This window comes from Pleurodeles waltl, chromosome 11, assembly GCF_031143425.1.
Source record: "Pleurodeles waltl isolate 20211129_DDA chromosome 11, aPleWal1.hap1.20221129, whole genome shotgun sequence".
Lineage (NCBI taxonomy): Eukaryota > Metazoa > Chordata > Amphibia > Caudata > Salamandridae > Pleurodeles > Pleurodeles waltl.
The window spans coordinates 373,358,084-373,378,687 of NC_090450.1; the positions used below are offsets into that span (position 1 = coordinate 373,358,084).

The 20,604-nt window shown below is 47.1% G+C and overlaps 1 protein-coding gene across 4 annotated transcripts in view; it reads left to right on the top strand.

Annotated features, from left to right (window-relative positions):
* The window catches only part of SAP130 (Sin3A associated protein 130), a 1,096,728-nt gene that overhangs the window by 315,360 nt on the left and 760,764 nt on the right, over positions 1-20,604 (top strand). The gene's annotated exons all lie outside the window — the stretch shown is intronic.

Consider the following 20,604-nt stretch of genomic DNA (forward strand, 5'->3'; position numbering starts at 1 on the left):
CTATACAGCAAAATAGAAAAGATTTACATTTTGGGGTCAAAGAAATAAGCTACTTCAAGAAATAGCAAGTGAAACCATGATGATCAGGTATTTAACACACCTGTTAGGAGAAGGCCTAACTTAGGCTTCACTAAAAGTACATCTTGCAGGGATTGTATCTTATACAAGGGGCTACATAGGAAGAAGCTTGTTCACTGCACCAATCAAAAGATTTCTAGAAGGGGCTAAAAGAATAGTACAACTTAGGAGCTCGCCAACTCCCACATGGAATACCAATGTGTTATTCACACAGTTAATGAAGGAACCATTTGAACCAATTCATAAAGCAACTTTAAAGTTCATCTTGCTAAAAACAGCTCTTCTAACAGCCACGAGTAAGGGAATTACAGGCACTCACCATACAGAAACCGTAGATTCAAATTCACAAACACAGGTTAGTCTTAAGAACTAACCCACAGTTCCTTCCAAAAGTCATATCACAATTTCACATTAATATAACTTCCATGTTTTTTCCAAAGACTCGAACTGAGAAAGCTTTGCATACTTTTGATGCCCGCAGGGCAATAATGTTTTATGTAGAAAAGACAAAGCATCAGAAAAGGAAAATTCCTTTGTATCATTCGCAAATAATATGGGACAAAAAGTTAGTGTGTGCTGTCACAAAATGGAAAACACAGATGTAGGAGGGTGGCCTGGTTTGTAGTGGGTACCTAAGGTACTTACACCTTATACCAGGTCAAATTATCCCTTATTAGTGAAATGTAGTCATTGTTAAGCAGCCAGGCTGTCTAGAGGTAGCTGTAGGCATAGCGGCCAAGGCTGCACTAGGAGACATGCAAAGCTCTTGCAATACCACGGTAGTCACACACTACTTACACACAAGAAAAGACAATACTCAGGCCTTCATTTCAACCTTGGCGGTCTCCTACAGAGACTGCCGAGGTTCCACTAGTGTTGGCGGTCTTCCGCCAACCATATTATGACTGCTGGCGACCCTTTTTTGAACGAAGAGCCGCCAGCAGCCATGTTGGCGGTGTAGTGGAGGCTGCTTCTCCGTCACCGCCACGTCATCAGAACACCACTCACCGCAATACGACCCAGTATTCGGTGTAGCTGTGTTCTGGTGATGGGGTGCTGGTGGCGGAGCAGCCCCCATGGACCCCGTTCCCTCCCGGAGGATCACCGGAACAGGTAAGGTGATCGTCCGTTAGGGGAGGGGGGGGTGTTGTGTGGTGTGTGCGTGCATGGGGGTGTGCGTGTGTAGAGGGGTTCTGTGAGTGTGTGTATGTATGCAGTGGGGTATAATGTGTGTAGGGGAAATGTGTGTAGGGCAATTGTAACGTGTATGCATGTGTGCATGTATGTCTGTGTGTGAGTGGTGTGCGTGTTGGGGGTTCAGTGGGGGTCAGGGGGACGGGGTGGGGAGGGGGTCCTATCTTTGGGGGGTGGTAGGGGGGTCGTGGGTGTTGGGGATGGACTCAGGGGAGGGGGAGACCCCAATCAATGCCAGGTAACAAATTCCCTGGCACTGATGGTGCATACTGCCAAGGATTTCGTGGCAGTTGAAAACCCCACAAAATCCATGGCGGTATGCGGGGTCCTGATACCACCAGTGGACTAGTGATGGCCGCCGGGCTGAAGACCGTTGTCTCCAGCCTGGCGGTCGTTACCGCCGTGGCGGACGGTGCATGACATTGGCAGTTTGGCATATGCCAAACCGCCAGTGTCATAATGGGGCGTTAATGACTGCTGGCTTGTTTGCGGTCTTACCGCCCTATTTGCACCGTCCGCCAGGGTTGTAATGAGGGCCTCAGTGTTACCAAAAATAAAGGTAGTTTAGTTTAGTCACACAAGGCCAAAATTATCTTAGAGGCTATACTCCCTTAGCAGGTAAGTATTACACACAAAATATACACTGGTAACCAAAATCAGGTAAGTATACAGTCATAAAATAGTGCAGCTAGTGAAAATCACCATAGATCACAATGGGCCTAGGGGGAACACAAACCACATACTAAAATAGTGGTATGCGAATGTAGGTTTCCCACCTAGGCAAGAGTAGTGTGTAGAGGGGTGCTGGCGGTGTAAGAAAACACCAAAGGTAAGTAAAGTACTTGAGCCCAGGAAAACAGGAGTAAAGTACAGCAAGTTTCCTCAGAACACACTAGGAGTTGTGGTAAAGTATTATGCAAAAACCAATCAAGACTGCAAGACACCAACGATGGATTCCTGGACATTAAAACCTGTGGAGAGAGGAGTCCAAGTCCAAGAGCAGCTGAAGAGTCCAGGAAGAACAGGAGCCCCTGCTAACCCGGGTGAAGGTGTAAAAGTGGATTCTCCAGTTGAAAGAAAAAGTCAGAGATGCACCAAAGAAGACAGCTGGGGGTGCCTGTTTGGTGCAAGAGATGGCCCATGTCGAGTAGAAGAAAGCAGGTTGTTTTTCATTGTTCCACCAACAAGCCTTGGCTCACGCAAAAGATGCGTTTGGCGGGAAAAGGCTCTACCTGGGCCCAGGAGGGACCTGGGGGGCTCTCAAATCGGACTGAGGAGACGGACGGGGCTCTCAGCACTTCAGAGAGCCCTCAGAAGACCAGGCAGCACCCACAGGAGTCCCATGACATGGGGAGAAAGAAGTTGCAAATTATGGTCATCGCAGTACTACACAAAGGTATCCCACGCCACCGTAGAATAGTTTAGGGAGCTTCTCTTCGCAGGACAGAGTGCTTGGGACCTGGGCTACACTGTGCACAAATGATTTCTTGGAGAAGCGCACAGAAGCCCTAGGAGCTGAAAAACACGTGGTGCACAGGGGTACTGTCTGTCTAGGGGAGGCAAGCTCTTACCTCCACCAAATTTGGACAGTTGGACCTTTGGACAGTCTGGATCACTTCGGTCCACCACCTGTGTTCCAGGGTCCACGCTAGTCGTCAGGGGAGGGGACCCAGAGTACCAGTCGTCGCTGCAGTGAGGGGCCTGCTGAAGCAGGGAAATGACTGCATCACTCCACAGGGGAGTCCTTCGATTATTTTGGTGCAGGATGAAGACAGGCAGTCCTCAGAACGTGCTCGACCTGGAAACTGTTGCAGTTGCTGGTAGGAGCTGAAGTTATAGAATTGCAGTAGCCTTCTTGGGTAAATTGTTGAAGTTGTAGAGTTCCTGGAGCAGTTCTGCTGTTGATCCGACAGTAGAAAGTGAAGCAGAGGTTGCAGAGAATTCCTGCTTGAATCTTGCAAAACCGAATCTGCAGAGACACCCACAGGAGAGACCCTAAATAGCCCTGAGAGGGATTGGTCACCTAACCCTGGAGGGACCTATCAGGAGGGTCTCTGACATCACCTGCTGGAACTGGCCACTCAGATGCTCCCAGAGATCCCTGACCATCCTAAATACAAGATGGCAGAACCGAGGGACACTCTGGAGAAGCTCTGGGCACTACCCCTGGGATGGTGATGGACAGGGGAGTGGTCACTCCCCTTTCCTTTATCCAGTTTCACGCCAGAGCAGGGACTTGGGGGGGGGGGTCCCTGAACTGGTGTAGACTGGATTACTTAAGGAGGGCACGTTTGTGCCCTTCAGAGCATTTCCAGAGGCTCTGGGAGGATACCCCTCTCATGCCTGTAACACCTATTTCCAAAGAGAGAGGGTGTAATGCATTGTTCTGCCTTCCTGGGATTGAGCTGCTCAGAAGCCTGACTGTGAGGTGGCAGCAGCTGTGGCTGCAGTGGAAACCTCAGAGCTGGCTTGGCAGTACTAGGGGTACATGGTAGAGCATCCAGGGTGCATGGAAGGTTCCTCTCACCCCCCCTCCCCAACAACACCAGAATCAGATTGCAGATACAATTTATCAATCTTAGATACTTCACATGGCCATATTCACGTCTACCATTGCGAAGCTACATATATGGAGTGCATGCTTATAATGGTGTCCCTGCACTCCAGAGGTCGGGAGATTGGTCCTGGACAACGTGGGGGCACCTCTACTACTGCAGGAGTACCCTCACACACAGTAACTTTGCACCTAGCCTTCAGGAACTGGAGGTTAGACATATTGGTGAATTATAAGTTACTTAGTGCAGTGAAAATGGCTGTGAAATGGTATTTGCACTATTTCACTCAGGCTGCAATGGCAGTCCTGAAGGAGTGTTTGTACGAGCTCCTTATGGGTGGCAAAAGAAATGCTGCACCGCATAAGGATCTCCTGGAACCCCAATGCCCTGGGTACCTGGATACCATATACTAGGGACTTATAAGGGGGGGGTCCAGTATGCCAATCTGGAGTGGAATAAGTGGTCACTAGACTATAGTGACACATTTGGAACAGAGAGCATAAGCACTGGAGTTCTGGTTAGTAGGTCTCCGGTGACAATCAAGCATACTGACTACACAGTAAAACATACTGACATAGGCCACAAACAATGAGCACTGGGGTCCTGACTAGCAGGATCCCAGTGTGTAGGAGGCTGGACTGGCTTGTAGTGAGTACCAAGGGGTACTTACACCTTGCACCAGGCCCAGGTATCCCTTATTAGTGTTTAGGGTGTCTAGCAGCTTAGGCTGATAGATAATGGTAGCTTAGCAGAGCAGCTTAGGCTGAACTAGGAGACGAGTGAAGCTCCTACATTACCACTAGTGTCATATGCACAATATCATAAGAAAACAGAATACACAGATATACTAAAAATAAAGGTACTTTATTTTTATGACAATATGCCAAAAGTATCTCAGTGAGTACCCTCAGTATGAGGATAGCAAATATACACAAGATATATGTACACAATTCCAAAAATATGCAGTATAGTCTTAGAAAACAGTGCAAACAATGTATAGTTACAATAGGAAGCAATGGGGACACCATATACTCCAAAAGTGGAATGCGAACCACGAATGGACCCCAAACCCATGTGACCTTGTAGAGGGTCGCTGGGACTGTAAGAAAACAGTGAGGGTTAGAAAAATAGCCCACCCCAAGACCCTGAAAAGTGAGTGCAAAGTGCACTAAAGTTCCCCAAAGGACATAGAAGTCGTGATAGGGGAATTCTGCAGGAAAGACACAAACCAGCAATGCAACAACGATGGATTTCCAGTCGAGGGTACCTGTGGAACAAGGGGACCAAGTCCAAAAGTCACAAGCAAGTCGGAGATGGGCAGATGCCCAGGAAATGCCAGCTGTGGGTGCAAAGAAGCTGCTACTGGACAGTAGAAGCTGAGGCTTCTGCAGGAACGACAAGGGTTAGAGACTTCCCCTTTGGAGGATGGATCCCCCACGCCGTGGAGAGTCTTGCAGAAGTGTTTTCCTGCCGAAAGACCGCCAACAAGCCTTGCTAGCTGCAAATCGTGCGGTTAGGGTTTTTGGATGCTGCTGTGGCCCAGGAGGGACCAGGATGTTGCCAATTGCGTCAGGGGACAGAGGGGGCGCCCAGCAGGACGAGGAGCCCTCTCAGAAGCAGGCAGCACCCGCAGAAGTGCCAGAACAGGCACTACGAAGAGGAGTGAAACGGTGCTCACCTGAAGTCGCACAAAGGAGTCCCACGTCGCCGGAGGACAACTTAGAAAGTCGTGCAATGCAGGTTAGAGTGCCGTGAACCCAGGCTTGGCTGTGCACAAAGGATTTCCGCCGGAAGTGCACAGAGGCCGGAGTAGCTGCAAAAGTCGCGGTTCCCAGCAGTGCAGTCTGGCGTGGGGAGGCAAGGACTTACCTCCACCAAACTTGGACTGAAGAGTCACTGGACTGTGGGAGTCACTTGGACACAGTTGCTGGATTCAAGGGACCTCGCTCGTCGTGCTGAGAGGAGACCCAGAGTACCGGTGATGCAGTTCTTTGGTGCCTGCGGTTGCAGGGGGAAGATTCCGTCGACCCACGGGAGATTTGTTCGGAGCTTCTAGTGCAGAGAGGAGGCAGACTACCCCCACAGCATGCAACACCAGGAAAACAGTTGAGAAGGCGGCAGGATCAGCGTTACAGAGTTGCAGTAGTCGTCTTCGCTACTTTGTTGCAGTTTTGCAGGCTTCCAGCGCGGTCAGCAGTCGATTCCTTGGCAGAAGGTGAAGAGAGAGATGCAGAGGAACTCTGATGAGCTCTTGCATTCGTTATCTACGGAAATCCCCAAAGCAGCAACCCTAAATAGCCAGAAAAGAGGGTTTGGCTACTTAGGAGAGAAGATAGGCTAGCAACACCTGAAGGAGCCTATCAGGAGTCGTCTCTGACGTCACCTGCTTGCACTGGCCACTCAGAGCAGTCCAGTGTGCCAGCAGCACCTCTGTTTCCAAGATGGCAGAGGTCTGGAGCACACTGGAGGAGCTCTGGGCACCTCCCAGGGGAGGTGCAGGTCAGGGGAGTGGTCACTCCCCTTTCCTTTGTCCAGTTTCGCGCCAGAGCAGGGCTGAGGGGTCCCTGAACCGGTGCAGACAGGCTTATGCAGAAATAGGCACCATGTGTGCCCATGAAAGCATTTCCAGAGGCTGGGGGAGGCTACTCCTCCCCTGCCTTCACACCATTTTCCAAGGGGGAGGGTGTAACACCCTCTCTCTGAGGAAGCCCTTTGTTTTGCCTTCCTGGGCCAAGCCTGGCTGGACCCCAGGAGGGCAGAAACCTGTCTGAGGGGTTGGCAGCAGCAGCAGCTGCAGTGAAACCCCAGGAAAGGCAGTTTGGCAGTACCCAGGTCTGACGTACAAACGTGTGGGATCATGGGATTGTGCCAACTATGCCAGGATGGCATAGAGGGGGCAATTCCATGATCATAGACATGTTACATGGCCATATTCGGAGTTACCATTGTGAAGCTACATATAGGTAGTGAACTATATGTAGTGCACGCATGTAATGGTGTCCCCGCACTCACAAAGTCCGGAGAATTGGCCCTGAACAATGTGGGGGCACCTTGGCTAGTGCCAGGGTGCCCACACACTAAGTAACTTAGCACCCAACCTTTACCAGGTAAAGGTTAGACATATAGGTGACTTATAAGTCACTTAAGTGCAGTGTAAAATGGCTGTGAAATAACGTGGACGTTATTTCACTCAGGCTGCAGTGGCAGGCCTGTGTAAGAATTGTCAGAGCTCCCTATGGGTGGCAAAAGAAATGCTGCAGCCCATAGGGATCTCCTGGAACCCCAATACCCTGGGTACCTTAGTACCATATACTAGGTGTAGGAAGTTGGCTCTGTATGTGCTATTTCAAAGTAAGGAATAGCATGCACAGAGTCCAAGGGTTCCCCTTAGAGGTAAAATAGTGGTAAAAATAGATAATACTAATGCTCTATTTTGTGGTAGTGTGGTCGAGCAGTAGGCTTATCCAAGGAGTAGTGTTAAGCATTTGTTGTACATACACATAGACAATAAATGAGGTACACACACTCAGAGACAAATCCAGCCAATAGGTTTTGTTATAGAAAAATATCTTTTCTTAGTTTATTTTAAGAACCACAGGTTCAAATTTAACATGTAATATCTTGTTTGAAAGGTATTGCAGGTAAGTACATTAGGAACTTTGAATCATTTCAATTGCATGTATACTTTTCAAGTTATTCACAAATAGCTATTTCAAAAGTGGACACAGTGCAATTTTCACAGTTCCTGGGGGAGGTAAGTTTTTGTTAGTTTTACCAGGTAAGTAAGACACTTACAGGGTTCAGTTCTTGGTCCAAGGTAGCCCACCGTTGGGGGTTCAGAGCAACCCCAAAGTTACCACACCAGCAGCTCAGGGCCGGTCAGGTGCAGAGTTCAAAGTGGTGCCCAAAACGCATAGGCTTCAATGGAGAGAAGGGGGTGCCCCGGTTCCGGTCTGCTTGCAGGTAAGTTCCCGCGTCTTCGGAGGGCAGACCAGGGGGGTTTTGTAGGGCACCCGGGGGGACACAAGCCCACACAGAAATTTCACCCTCAGCGGCGCGGGGGCGGCCGGATGCAGTGTTAGAACAGCGTTGGGTTCGCAATGGAAGTCAATGAGAGATCACGGGATCTCTTCAGCGCTGCAGGCAGGCAAGGGGGGGGCTTCCTCAGGGAAACCTCCACTTGGGCAAGGGAGAGGGACTCCTGGGGGTCACTTCTGCAGTGAAAGTCCGGTCCTTCAGGTCCTGGGGGCTGCGGGTGCAGGGTCTTTTCCAGGCGTCGGACTTAGGTTTCAGAGAGTCGCGGTCAGGGGAAGCCTCGGGATTCCCTCTGCAGGCGGCGCTGTGGGGGCTCAGGGGGGACAGGTTTTGGTACTCACAGTCGTAGAGTAGTCCGGGGGTCCTCCCTGAGGTGTTGGTTCTCCACCAGCCGAGTCGGGGTCGCCGGGTGCAGTGTTGCAAGTCTCACGCTTCTTGCGGGGAGTTGCAGGGTTCTTTAAAGCTGCTTCTTGAAACAAAGTTGCAGTCTTTTTGGAGCAGGTCCGCTGTCCTCGGGAGTTTCTTGTAGTTGTCGAAGCAGGGCAGTCCTCGGAGGATTCAGAGGTCGCTGGTCCCTTTGGAAGGCGTCGCTGGAGCAGAGTTCTTTGGAAGGCAGGAGACAGGCCGGTGAGTTTCTGGAGCCAAGGCAGTTGTTGTCTTCTGGTCTTCCTCTGCAGGGGTTTTCAGCTAGGCAGTCCTTCTTGTTGTTGCAGGAATCTAATTTTCTAGGGTTCAGGGTAGCCCTTAAATACTAAATTTAAGGGCGTGTTTAGGTCTGGGGGGTTAGTAGCCAATGGCTACTAGCCCTGAGGGTGGGTACACCCTCTTTGTGCCTCCTCCCAAGGGGAGGGGGTCACAATCCTAACCCTATTGGGGGAATCCTCCATCTGCAAGATGGAGGATTTCTAAAAGTTAGTCACCTCAGCTCAGGACACCTTAGGGGCTGTCCTGACTGGCCAGTGACTCCTCCTTGTTATTCTCATTATTTTCTCCGGCCTTGCCGCCAAAAGTGGGGGCCGGGCCGGAGGGGGCGGGCAACTCCACTAGCTGGAGTGTCCTGCGGTGCTGTGACAAAGGGGTGAGCCTTTGAGGCTCACCGCCAGGTGTTACAGCTCCTGCCTGGGGGAGGTGTTAGCATCTCCACCCAGTGCAGGCTTTGTTACTGGCCTCAGAGTGACAAAGGCACTCTCCCCATGGGGCCAGCAACATGTCTCTAGTGTGGCAGGCTGCTGGAACTAGTTAGCCTACACAGACAGTCGGTTAAGTTTCAGGGGGCACCTCTAAGGTGCCCTCTGGGGTGTATTTTGCAATAAAATGTACACTGGCATCAGTGTGCATTTATTGTGCTGAGAAGTTTGATACCAAACTTCCCAGTTTTCAGTGTAGCCATTATGGTGCTGTGGAGTTCGTGTAAAACCGACTCCCAGACCATATACTCTTATGGCTACCCTGCACTTACAATGTCTAAGGTTTTGCTTAGACACTGTAGGGGTACAGTGCTCATGCACTGGTACCCTCACCTATGGTATAGTGCACCCTGCCTTAGGGCTGTAAGGCCTGCTAGAGGGGTGTCTTACCTATACTGTCATAGGCAGTGAGAGGCTGGCATGGCACCCTGAGGGGAGTGCCATGTCGACTTACTCGTTTTGTCCTCACTAGCACACACAAGCTGGCAAGCAGTGTGTCTGTGCTGAGTGAGAGGTCTCCAGGGTGGCATAAGACATGCTGCAGCCCTTAGAGACCTTCCTTGGCATCAGGGCCCTTGGTACTAGAAGTACCAGTTACAAGGGACTTATCTGGATGCCAGGGTCTGCCAATTGTGGATACAAAAGTACAGGTTAGGGAAAGAACACTGGTGCTGGGGCCTGGTTAGCAGGCCTCAGCACACTTTCAATTGTAAACATAGCATCAGCAAAGGCAAAAAGTCAGGGGGCAACCATGCCAAGGAGGCATTTCCTTACACTAGGGAATTATAAGGGTGTTCCAGTATGCCAATGTAAATTGGTGAAATTGGTCACTAGCCTGTTAGTGACAATTTGTACAGAGAGAGCATAACCACTGAGGTTCTGGTTAGCAGAGCCTCAGTGAGACAGTTAGGCACCACACAGGGAACACATACATATAGGCCACAAACCTATGAGCACTGGTGTCCTGACTAGCAGGGTCCCAGTGACACATAACAAACATACTGAAAACATAGGGTTTTCACTATGAGCACTGGGCCCTGGCTAGCAGGATCCCAGTGAGACAGTGAAAACACCCTGACATACACTCACAAACAGGCCAAAAGTGGGGGTAACAAAGGCTAGAAAGAGGCTACTTTCTCACACAGTGACAAACGAGTAGAAATTGGGTGTAACATGCCAAGAAAGATGGTACTTTCCTACAACAGATGATTGAAATATGTCACAAAAAGTGGGTATTCAATTAGAAGGAAAGCTTTTCTTTCTAAGGCTTCATTGAACAACAGCTACACAAAAGATATAGTCATCAATACACAAGTTCACAAAACACTATTGCATCGACATTCAAGTAAACAGAGAAGCACAGATGGAACAAAAAGTTCTGAAACATATGTTCACAAATTCGTCCTCATCTTCACCCCATTCATCACAATGAAGAAAACCGCTGCAAAAATCAGTGTACAATATGTGAGTCCAGAAAAGATTCACGCTGCAAAACCATATAGGAGTAGTTTTGGAGCTTGAAGAGTCTTCTGGATTTACAGTCGAGACACTGGCCTCCCCAGAATATGAGATGATAAAGGTAAACAGAGCAGTCATACACAACAATACAGAACACTAGAAGGAAGTGGAAAAAAAATCTGAAGGCGACCAAGAGTGAGGCGTCTGAGGAAGAGCATCTGATGTCAGAGAAGGTTGACCCAGCACCAAATGTTTGGGATTGTTGTTGCCCAACAACAACAAAAAAGAGTGAGGAAGAGAAAAGGGACTAAAACATTCTGGACGAACCACTATATGGTGGAATAATGCTCATCACATAAATCCAGAAAACTCTTCATGCTGGAAAACTACTCCTATCCGTAAGTAGCCAGTCATGCTGGAAAACTACTCCTATCCGTAAGTAGCCAGTTAGTTTTCCTACTCAAGTGTTTACCTTCATAGTCACATGTGGATCTCCTTCCTCCCCAGAGACCTGTTGCCTTCCTACTTCATTCGTGGTTGTGCTATTGGAACTGACGTGTTATACCCTGAAGGGGAGGGACAGTCGACTTGAGTGCATTCAGGGTCATTTCAAATTAGGTGATTGGGCTACTAGGGCAACACTGTTCGAAGCTTGTGTGGTTGTAGTTAAACATGCTCTGCATACTCCTTCCATCTAGTGTTGAGCTTGGACTGTAGAAACTTAAAAAACATTTTTTTTTAAATTCTATTACTCCCCTGGTAGTGAATGTGCATGTACATCGACTCCATTGCTAGATTGTTTAACTTCGCCGTTGTTCCCAATATTAACAAGTTTCACACTGAACATTCTGATCCCTGTCACCGAGAATAGTTTTCTACTCCAAAGCTTGTTACATTTTTTCCTCCTTCTTCAGTCCAACACTCTGTACATGGTAATCAAAGACCAGGCCACCTGGCCTTCAGTGCACCCTTGCTCTTCAGGGCCCCATATCTTCCTTGGAGAGTGAAGATGATGTGCAGAAAGTGATTAAGTGGTACTGATGGGATCTCTTATAGCATCCATTCAATGTACCTCTGGGCTGACCTCAACGCTATGTATAACCCGTACCCATCCCCAGAGCAGGGCGACACCCGCTAGAATTCCTGTGTGGCCTTGTGGAGCAAAAAGATCCTTTGTCATCAGAGAAACCGGCGATGGGCACACAACAAGATGTTTTGATCATCATCTGAGATGCCAGATATCTTTAGTAAAGTAGACCCTTTGGTGCCTAAGGGGAGGAATTTAGTGAGACACCCGATGTACCGGCCCATCATCACAGCACTGGAATAGACAAGGAGAAAGTCTCTCAAGACACCCACAAATATGCACAGATTTCCAGGGTTCACAAGCAGCTGCACATCAGAACTGAGAACAACACATTCAAGGACCTGGCATTGTGCCCTGTACATAAGCCTCGGACTTTGGTCGACACTGAGTCCAGAGCTTGCCAAGAGCACTGACGCCCCCCCATTGGTTCTCGAGAAATAGAATCTTTCTGTGCCACAACTTTGAAGTTGACACCAGCATCTAAGCTGAAAGTGCCACCTTGCTGAAACTAACGTCTGCTCATAGGCAGTTTTTAACTGCCAACTCAGAGGAGAAGCACATTCTCGAAGCTCCAGCTGGAGCTGGATAAAAAGCAGCATTGCATCATTATTTACCCCCCACAGACGAGCTCTCTGCCACTAGAAAGTCTTTGCCTAAAAAGAAAAGATCCTCCTTCTAGGATGCTTCAGAAACCTAACACACTTTTGCATTCTGCGCCTCCAGGACCGGGGTCTTAGCCGCCCTCCTATTTCACCCAAGTGTCATCCACCTCCACCTTCCTTATCGCCTGTGACGTCCCCTCAGATGTCACCGGATTCTCATTCAGCTGCAGGTAGCCATAGCCTCTACTCCCCATCATAGGACATTGTTGTACCAGCCTACCCACACCCTACGAACGATCCTTGTGGGTAACTATGACATGGAACTCCCGATTGTGACTGACCTTGATCGCATCCCACTTAGGGCTTCCTCACCGAATGACACCACTGCATACCACATTGTCATCCAACTTGCAGCCGCCTACTACGATGTTGACATACCTCACTTTGAACATGATGAGTCCATAGTGGCGACACTCTTAAGAAAAGAGCACTCCTTCCAGTTTCTCTATGTGCTAAAGGCTATGTTAAATCTGACCCAGAGATTTTTAGGAGCCCGTAAAATCCCAGGTGGGAACACCTAGGCTTGAGAAAAAAAAGTAAGATTGCACCATCTGATTCCCCTCTATCAGTGGACTTGCCCCTCCAGACTCATGGTTAGTTCCCCCACTTAGAATCGAGCAACAGCCGATGCCCCCTTCTTCTGATAAGGAGATTAAGCTCATTTATGCAGCTGGCAAGAGGGTAGTGCCCATTGGAGCATCACCAGTTCGGTAGGCTTCCTTTCCTGCTTCAACATGGTCCAGTGGGAAGAGATTGAGACCGTAGTCCCTGACAAATACCAGAGAATGTAGAAGAGATTGTAGAGGAGGGGAAAGCCATATTCAACATCACCATGCAGTGTGCATTATACTCAGTTGATACAGCTGACACAGGGGTGAACATCTATGTGATCTCTTGGCTGCATATCTCTAGCTTCAATCCAAAGGTAAAATAACATTTAATCAACCTACCCTCTAATGGAGAACACCTGTTAGGTCTGCCAGTTGCTGAGAAGTTTGAAAAGATAAAGGATACCAATACTGCTAAGGTCATGGGTGCCTTTCCAGTCCCTTCTGCCAGAGGCTTCTTTTGGAGGCAGCAAACAAGGAGCAAATCCAAGGGCACTTCCCTAATTCACTCATATCCACGCCAGCAGCTGGCATACCACCTACAGGGGGATAGGGGTTCTGCGTGGGCCATATTCAGTGGCAACAACTCCCAAGGGCTGAGGCACGCCCTCAAAAGGAGTCTTGTGATGCAAACATTGACTTGCCCTTCCTTCCCGATCACATTACACCTGTTGATGAGAGGCACCAGGGATTTCCTCACCATTGAGAATAGATCACCTAAGATTGGCGGCTTTTATCTATCATCGAGCACCACTGTTGCCTCGAGCTCATCTTAATCCCACTAAACATCCCATCCTGGACAGATAACCACAGTACGGAACAACTTACCCTACTGAAAGAAGAGGTCCAGGCACGCCTTCTCAAAAGGGGAACAGAGACGGTGCCCCCTCAACACGGGGGCAAAGGAGTCTTCTTCCACATCCCAAAAAGGAAAGCTTCTTAAGTTCAGATCTCAATCGGAGGCCTCCCAACAGATATGTCCTCTCTGAAAATTTCAGTATAGTTACCGTACAGGATGTCATCTCTTTTAGTTTTTGTTAGTCATACTTTCACCTCATCCCTGGGTAGCTGTGGCTCTGAGCAGCAAGGCTTACACAAAGGATCAAATGTAAATCATTTAAACAGCACCAAATAATTGAAGAAGAAAATAACAACACACCAAAGACATCCAACACCGGTTTATAAAAATAGACTGTATTTTTGTGTCTTTCTAGATCCTATGGAGGATTCCAGAGATATAGAATTTACAAGGTACAGTAAATCAGATTATTTAACTCAACCGCAAACAAGCATTGTCAAATTCAATGAATTTGACACTTGGAAACTTGTTCACGAGAAAGTTTAAGCTGCTATATTTCTGTCATTTAGAGTCCCTTTAGGCGAGCAACTTCAGAAGGGAGCCAGCCAGGAGGACCAGCAAGGTCCTGAGAAAAAGTTACTTCAACAGGAGTGGCAGTCTTCAGGCAGTTTGGGCCCTTTTATCCTTTCCTATGGAAGTAGTCTTAAGATGCTCAAAGGACACTGTGGATGTGATGTGTTTGGCGTAGGATTTGCTGCAACTACTCATCTATCCACAAAGAGGATGAGGCGGTCGTGGTAACAGGGTCGACGTCCCTCGAAGTTCTCTCTGTGCAGGCAGAAGCCCAGTTGCCACTGGACTCCTGGTGGCACAATATTGCAGTCTCAGCGTAACCCTTCCTTGTTGATAACTCGTCCTCTGGGGTCCCAGCTGCATTTCAACAACACTCCCTGGCTCAGTGCATTTGGCTGCAACTGTGTGCTTCATGTCCTGGTTCCTGGTGCTGCACGGTGGCAGTTGGTAGGTTGAAGACATTGGGCTACCAACTTGCTCCAGCGAGCTTCACAGCTATGCTGTGAACAGGAGGCCAGCTCACTGACCCTTGGAGTCTTTTGGCTTGGGCTGGACTCTGTAGACTGCTCCTCCTCAAGGAGTACAGAGCGGGAAAAGTTCCTTTCCCTAGCTAGCCACTGGGTTCAGCATTGCAGTCCACTGTGGTGCAGTATCTCTTTGCTGGTTCCACGATGCAACAGGACAGTTCCTCAGCCCTCCTTCAAGTCAAGTTGAGATCTGAGTTCTTAGTGCCAGGGTGCCCTATTTATGCGTCAAAAATGCCCTTTTGTGGCTAATGGACTACTTCCTGGGAAGTGTGACATCTAGCTATCCCAAGATGCACCATTCTGTCCACTCCCAACATGGTAGAACTATCTATAGAAATCAGCCCTGTCAGACTTCATTACAGCAGAAAATCTCCTTAAAGTGCATAATATACAACAACACAATAGTGCAACTGGGAAAATATAAAAGTGCATTTGCCAGTTTCAAATAATTAAAACTATTCGCCTGGGTGATGGAGCAGAGTAATAAATTAACTCCAATCTCTGAGCCTTCCTTAACATCCTCCTTAATACTGTTGAATAGCACCCTAGCATTGATACATTAACAACTCTACATAAAATGCATTGCATAAATTAGCTTATAAGTAGAAACCATGAATAAGAAAAATATATTTATATCATATGTTATTGCTTGGGAGAGACCACGTGCATCTCAGTGCTGACTAAACAGACCGACAGTAATATAGTAACCACAAGAGTTCATAGATGGGGAGGTAGTAGAATACAGGTCATAGAGAAAGGTAGAGAAATGGTAAAAAGTGAAGCCTTTGTGACAATTGTCAAAGAAAGTCCCTATTTCATGGTATCTAATCATCTAGTAATAGGAGACCAATTCCAAACCCTTGCCTCCATAGAAGTTAATCTCCATATTGATTGATAGCAATCTAGACCTCCATTCTGCAAATGTAGGGGCCTTACTTTTAGGCAATCTGAGGCTATACACAGGCGGGCCACTGACATTACAATATATACAAAATATGATTCTCTATACAAGTTCTTGGTGCTAGGTGAGTCTGCAACTAGCCATAGTAACATATTTGCAGCAGTGACTTACACCCGTTCCCTTATGACCATGGCAATAAAGGAGCTAATATCTTAAAAAAAATAAAAATAAAGCCAGAGTCAAGCATGCAAACTAGATATGCATAATGTCAGCTTGATTGGCTCCAGATCAGTGACATCTATCAGATCTCCTACTCCATTTATACATTTTAGCCGGCGTACAATATAGATCAAATATAGTGTTGTAACGCTGTCTCTTTAGCCCTTCTGTAATCAGTACTTTTCTACTGAGTTCTAGTGACTCCTGGAGAAGTACCCGTTTGATGCAAAGTCTCCTTTCTCATTTGGAGTTTTGAGACTCCACGTCATCAGACAATCCTTCTAGTAACAAAGAATAGATTGTCCCAAATCTGACTCTTTTGTTGATAGCATCAACTAATGGGACCCGGCTAGGTGAGAATTGGCTGTAATGCAATTTATTAAGAAAATCATGAATCTGGAAAAATTTGAAAAAGTCTGCCCTAGTCAAGTCATACGTTTCTTCAGGATCACTAAAGGAGAGCGTTTGCCCCTCCTCAAAGAAATCCCCTAGCATCGCAACCCCCTTCCATTCAAACAGTCTTCCTACTGCATCATGAAATAGCTCAGGTAAGGTCAGCGACCCCCAGAGAGGTGTATAGTAATTGAATTTCTGGAGCCCAATATCTCTTTTGACCTGTCACCAGTCCTTGTATGCCCAATATAGAACCTTAAACTTTGTTTTCTTGTAATAGCTAGGCTCAGTATTTTTCAGCAGCCAATGCTTGGAATCCATGGCCAAGATTAGCTCATACATTGATAGGGATTATGCTGTGGTTAAACTCCCTGTTCTGCCCGTGACCAATATACCCAAATGTTGAAGCATATAGAACCAATAATACAATGTAAAATGTGGGACAGCCAACCTCCTGTTGTCCTTAGGCAATACCATGAATTTAGAGGCCCTTCTGGGCTTTTTAAACTCCCAAATGAAACTGTAGCATACACTTTCTAATTTAGCTAACCAAAATTTGCTAAACTCCAGAGAGATAGCTCTGAAAGGATACAGCAGCTTGGGTCAGATTGTCATTTTCAAGATGTTACACCTCCCTACCAGTGAGAGGTGTAAACTGTTGATTCACCTAAGTTTCTGACCTAGGAGAGGAACTAAATTCAGTCTAACCAGGTGATTTACATCGTATGTGATTTGTTCACTAAATTAACTGCTTCCTCCACCCCTCAAGAATCCTTGAGGCAGGTTACCTTTGTGCATATAACCTGCATTTTTGCCACATTGAGCTTGTACCCAGAGTACATCCAAAAGACTCTATCTCCCTATGGCTCTCAAGGGGTTAGTAGTAGTCACCGCTATTTCGTCTGCATATGCCAGGACCTTGTTTTTGACCTGATTCACCTCCACTGGGGGAATCCAAAAGTTCCTTTCTAAGAGACTAATAAAGGGGTTAATATAGAGATCAAATAACAGCTGAGAGGATGGACAGCCTTGCCTTGTTCCTCTTGTTATCAGGATTTGTTTCCTGACTTATATCCCATAATTCGAAGTCTGGCACTAAGGGAGTTGAAATATAGTACCTTAATAGCCTGAATAAATTCCAGTCTAAAACACTGCTAGTCAAGGACTGCCCATAGATAACTCCATGATTTGATTGTATTTATGACAGTATTTGTATTCTCCCTCTTGGGCATCAAACAACAGGTGTGTAATGCAAGGCCCCCCTCACCTCCCCCCAAAAAATACACAATGCATGGTTCTCATATTTGTATTCTGATTTTAGGCTCTTGGATTGTCAGTCTATAGCTCTGAGTATGAGCTTGTAAGCACCAAAAAGGGGTACAAAACATAGATTGCAGCAGAAATTAACAAAGGAGAAAAGGCCAAGAAAAAAACACAAAGAGAAAACACAAGGAGACGATTTTTTATTTTTGGGCTTACACAGTGTGGGTCAGAGTGTGTTCTTCAGAGGATGGTAAGTTTGCTTAGTCATCCTCCAGGTTTAAGAATGTATAGCAAAAACCCTTAATGGACTCTCTCCAAAATTTCATCAGAGGTTGGCCCCAAAAGACGCACAGTTTGTAACTTTGCCTGCCACAAACACCATACGTCTGAGTACTGTCAAAGGGGAAAAGGAGAGGTGAGCATATGAAGCCATGATTCAGTCTAAGTAAGGTTCCCTTCAAGGACCTGGGAATATCAAATAATAAGTATGTACTTGTTGAAGCAAAGGGGACAAGGAAGAACAGGAGTCCAACATGGCTTTCACGGTCTTGGACAATGAAGATTTACTGGAGAATATACCAAATGATACATTGCAGGCACTGAAAAAACATGATTACAGTGCCACAGAGATGCTGTACAGTTAAAGGTTATGGACTTGACTCCAAAACAAACCTCAAACACCTAAGCATTCGGTAGTTGAAGGGAAAACAAAGTGAAGGGAGGCCCATGTGTTGTAGTCAAGACTGCAGAGGGAACAGATGTTTATGTTCAGATTTGATTCTGAAAGGGGATTGGAGGAAGGAATGAGATTTGGGAGGGGGGGGTCATTTCAATCTTTAAAAGAAATGTTGCTTCAAAGGTCGATTTTGAGCAGGCTACATCAAAAAGAAAAAACATTTACTCTCAGCTGAATTTGCCTATTCCCTAATTCCATTTTGTATTCTGTGAAAGAAGCGGGGAGTAGGGCAGAAGAGGAGGACCAAATTATCTTAAACCCCAGCAAATCCACAAACTCAGGAGTAAAAAGGGATGCATTTTATTGTGAGGAGAACAGTATAATCAGACGATCCTAAGTCCCTCGAGGTGATGAGAATATATGGTAGGACTTGGACACTGACTATTGTGAGGGTGGGGGGGATAGAGTCCTACCCTTCAACACCCTCGTCCCCAGATTACTTTTCTCTGTACTACATGGTGCTTATAAGGGCATCAGACACCTATAGGGTGCAACCAGAAGAGGAGAAGGCTGGGTCATTCTTCCTGCAGGAACCACTTCTGCCATCACAGAAGAAAAACAGCTTGTCATTGCTACCCTGCATCATTTACCGCAGAAATAAGCTTTTAAATAACCAGCTTCACCTGAAACAGTGAAACACTAAGGATGGAGAAAATTATAAGCCATCTACCCATTACCCAGTTTATATTAAAGCAGATTTGATCATAGTCTTCACAGCCTGAAAACGGGCAAGGCTCCAGCGTCCACAGGAACCCCCTACCCCCAAAAAAGAACAACAAGAGAATGGAAGCTGTAGGAAAGAAGATACATGTGTCGGCAGCCACACTGTGGTGTATTGTTAACAAATGCACTCCTAAACCAATATGGGTTCTGACAATGGGAGGGGATAAAAGAACTGATGCAGCTTCTGTTAGGTCTGCATTAAAGAGCAAAGGCTATAATAGGAGGGCAAGATCATCTCGCATGCTTGACCTGATGATCTCCTTGACGCTGCCAACACAGCCAGCAGACAGAGGAGCATGAGCACCAGCCTTAAATGAGCCTGTTATAAATGACAGTCTCAAACAAATGAAAAAAGGCAATTGCAATTCAAGAGCTGTAGGGATCATGTACAGGGGGCACTCCATCTAGGAGAGCAATGGGAAGAACAGGTTGCCATCCAGTTCCACAGAAGATGCAGAGCACCTAAGGAGCGGGCGCATAGGAACCAAGCACACAGTGGAGATATTTGTTGCAGTCCAGACATTCCTTTCCAGAGAGAACAAGGGAAAGAGTCAGACTATATGAATCACGCGACTCTGAGCTCTGAGGGGAATCTCTCAACTACGAACACCTGTAGAGGGACAGGCTGGTGGATTTTTCATTCAGGAATGGAGGAAAACTGGCTCTGATAAGTGGGTGCAGAACATCATAAAATATGGTTGCTATTTATAACCAGACAAAATGCCACCAAACAGAAAAACTTGCAAGATAGAAAAATTAGACTGTTAAAATAGAAATACACGACCTGTAAGGAAACAGGATTCCCCACACATTTTGCCTTCATTTGGACTACTAGCTGCTGATCTTTTGACTCTGAGAGTACACTGGGGCCTGCTGCCCAGGCCTTATTGACAGTGTTCAGTCCCTTTGCAAAAGTTATTTTGAATTGGATGTCCCCAATTGGCAAATACTGTTTTTTCTAAGTCTGTAGTATATGGGACCCAGGGTACCCAGGACATGTAAGGGAGTGTGTCCACTAAGGGCTGCAGGATTGTTTGTGCCACCTTGTGTGTGACAGTGCAAAATGGCCCGAGCCTGCCACTGCAAATAGGAAGAACAGTGTGTTCGATGGCATATGTTGCTGCAGATACACATGTTTCGCACAGTCCGCTGCCTGGTGTTGGGCTCGGAGTATTACAAGTTGTTTTTCTTCGAAGAAGTCTTTTTTGGTCACGGGACCGAAGGACTCCTCCCTCTTCGGCTCCATTGCGCATGGGCGTCGACTCCATCTTAGATTGTTTTTTTCCGCTGTCGGGTTCGGACGTATTCCTTTTCGCTCCGTGTTTCGGTTCGGAAAGTTAGTCAGAATCTCGGAAGAAAGCGTCGGTATTGTTCCGTTCGGTATCGGGATAGTTAGGTACATCGACACCGATCATCGGAAGACTTTGGGGTAGCTTCGATCCCCCATCGGGGCCTGGTCAGCCCGACCGCGTGCGACATCGAAGCCGATGGAACGGACCCCGTTTCGTTTCTGCCCAAAATGTCACAGTAAGTATCCTTATACAGATCAGCACTTGGTCTGTAACTTGTGCTTGTCCCCCGAGCACAAGGAGGATACCTGTGAGGC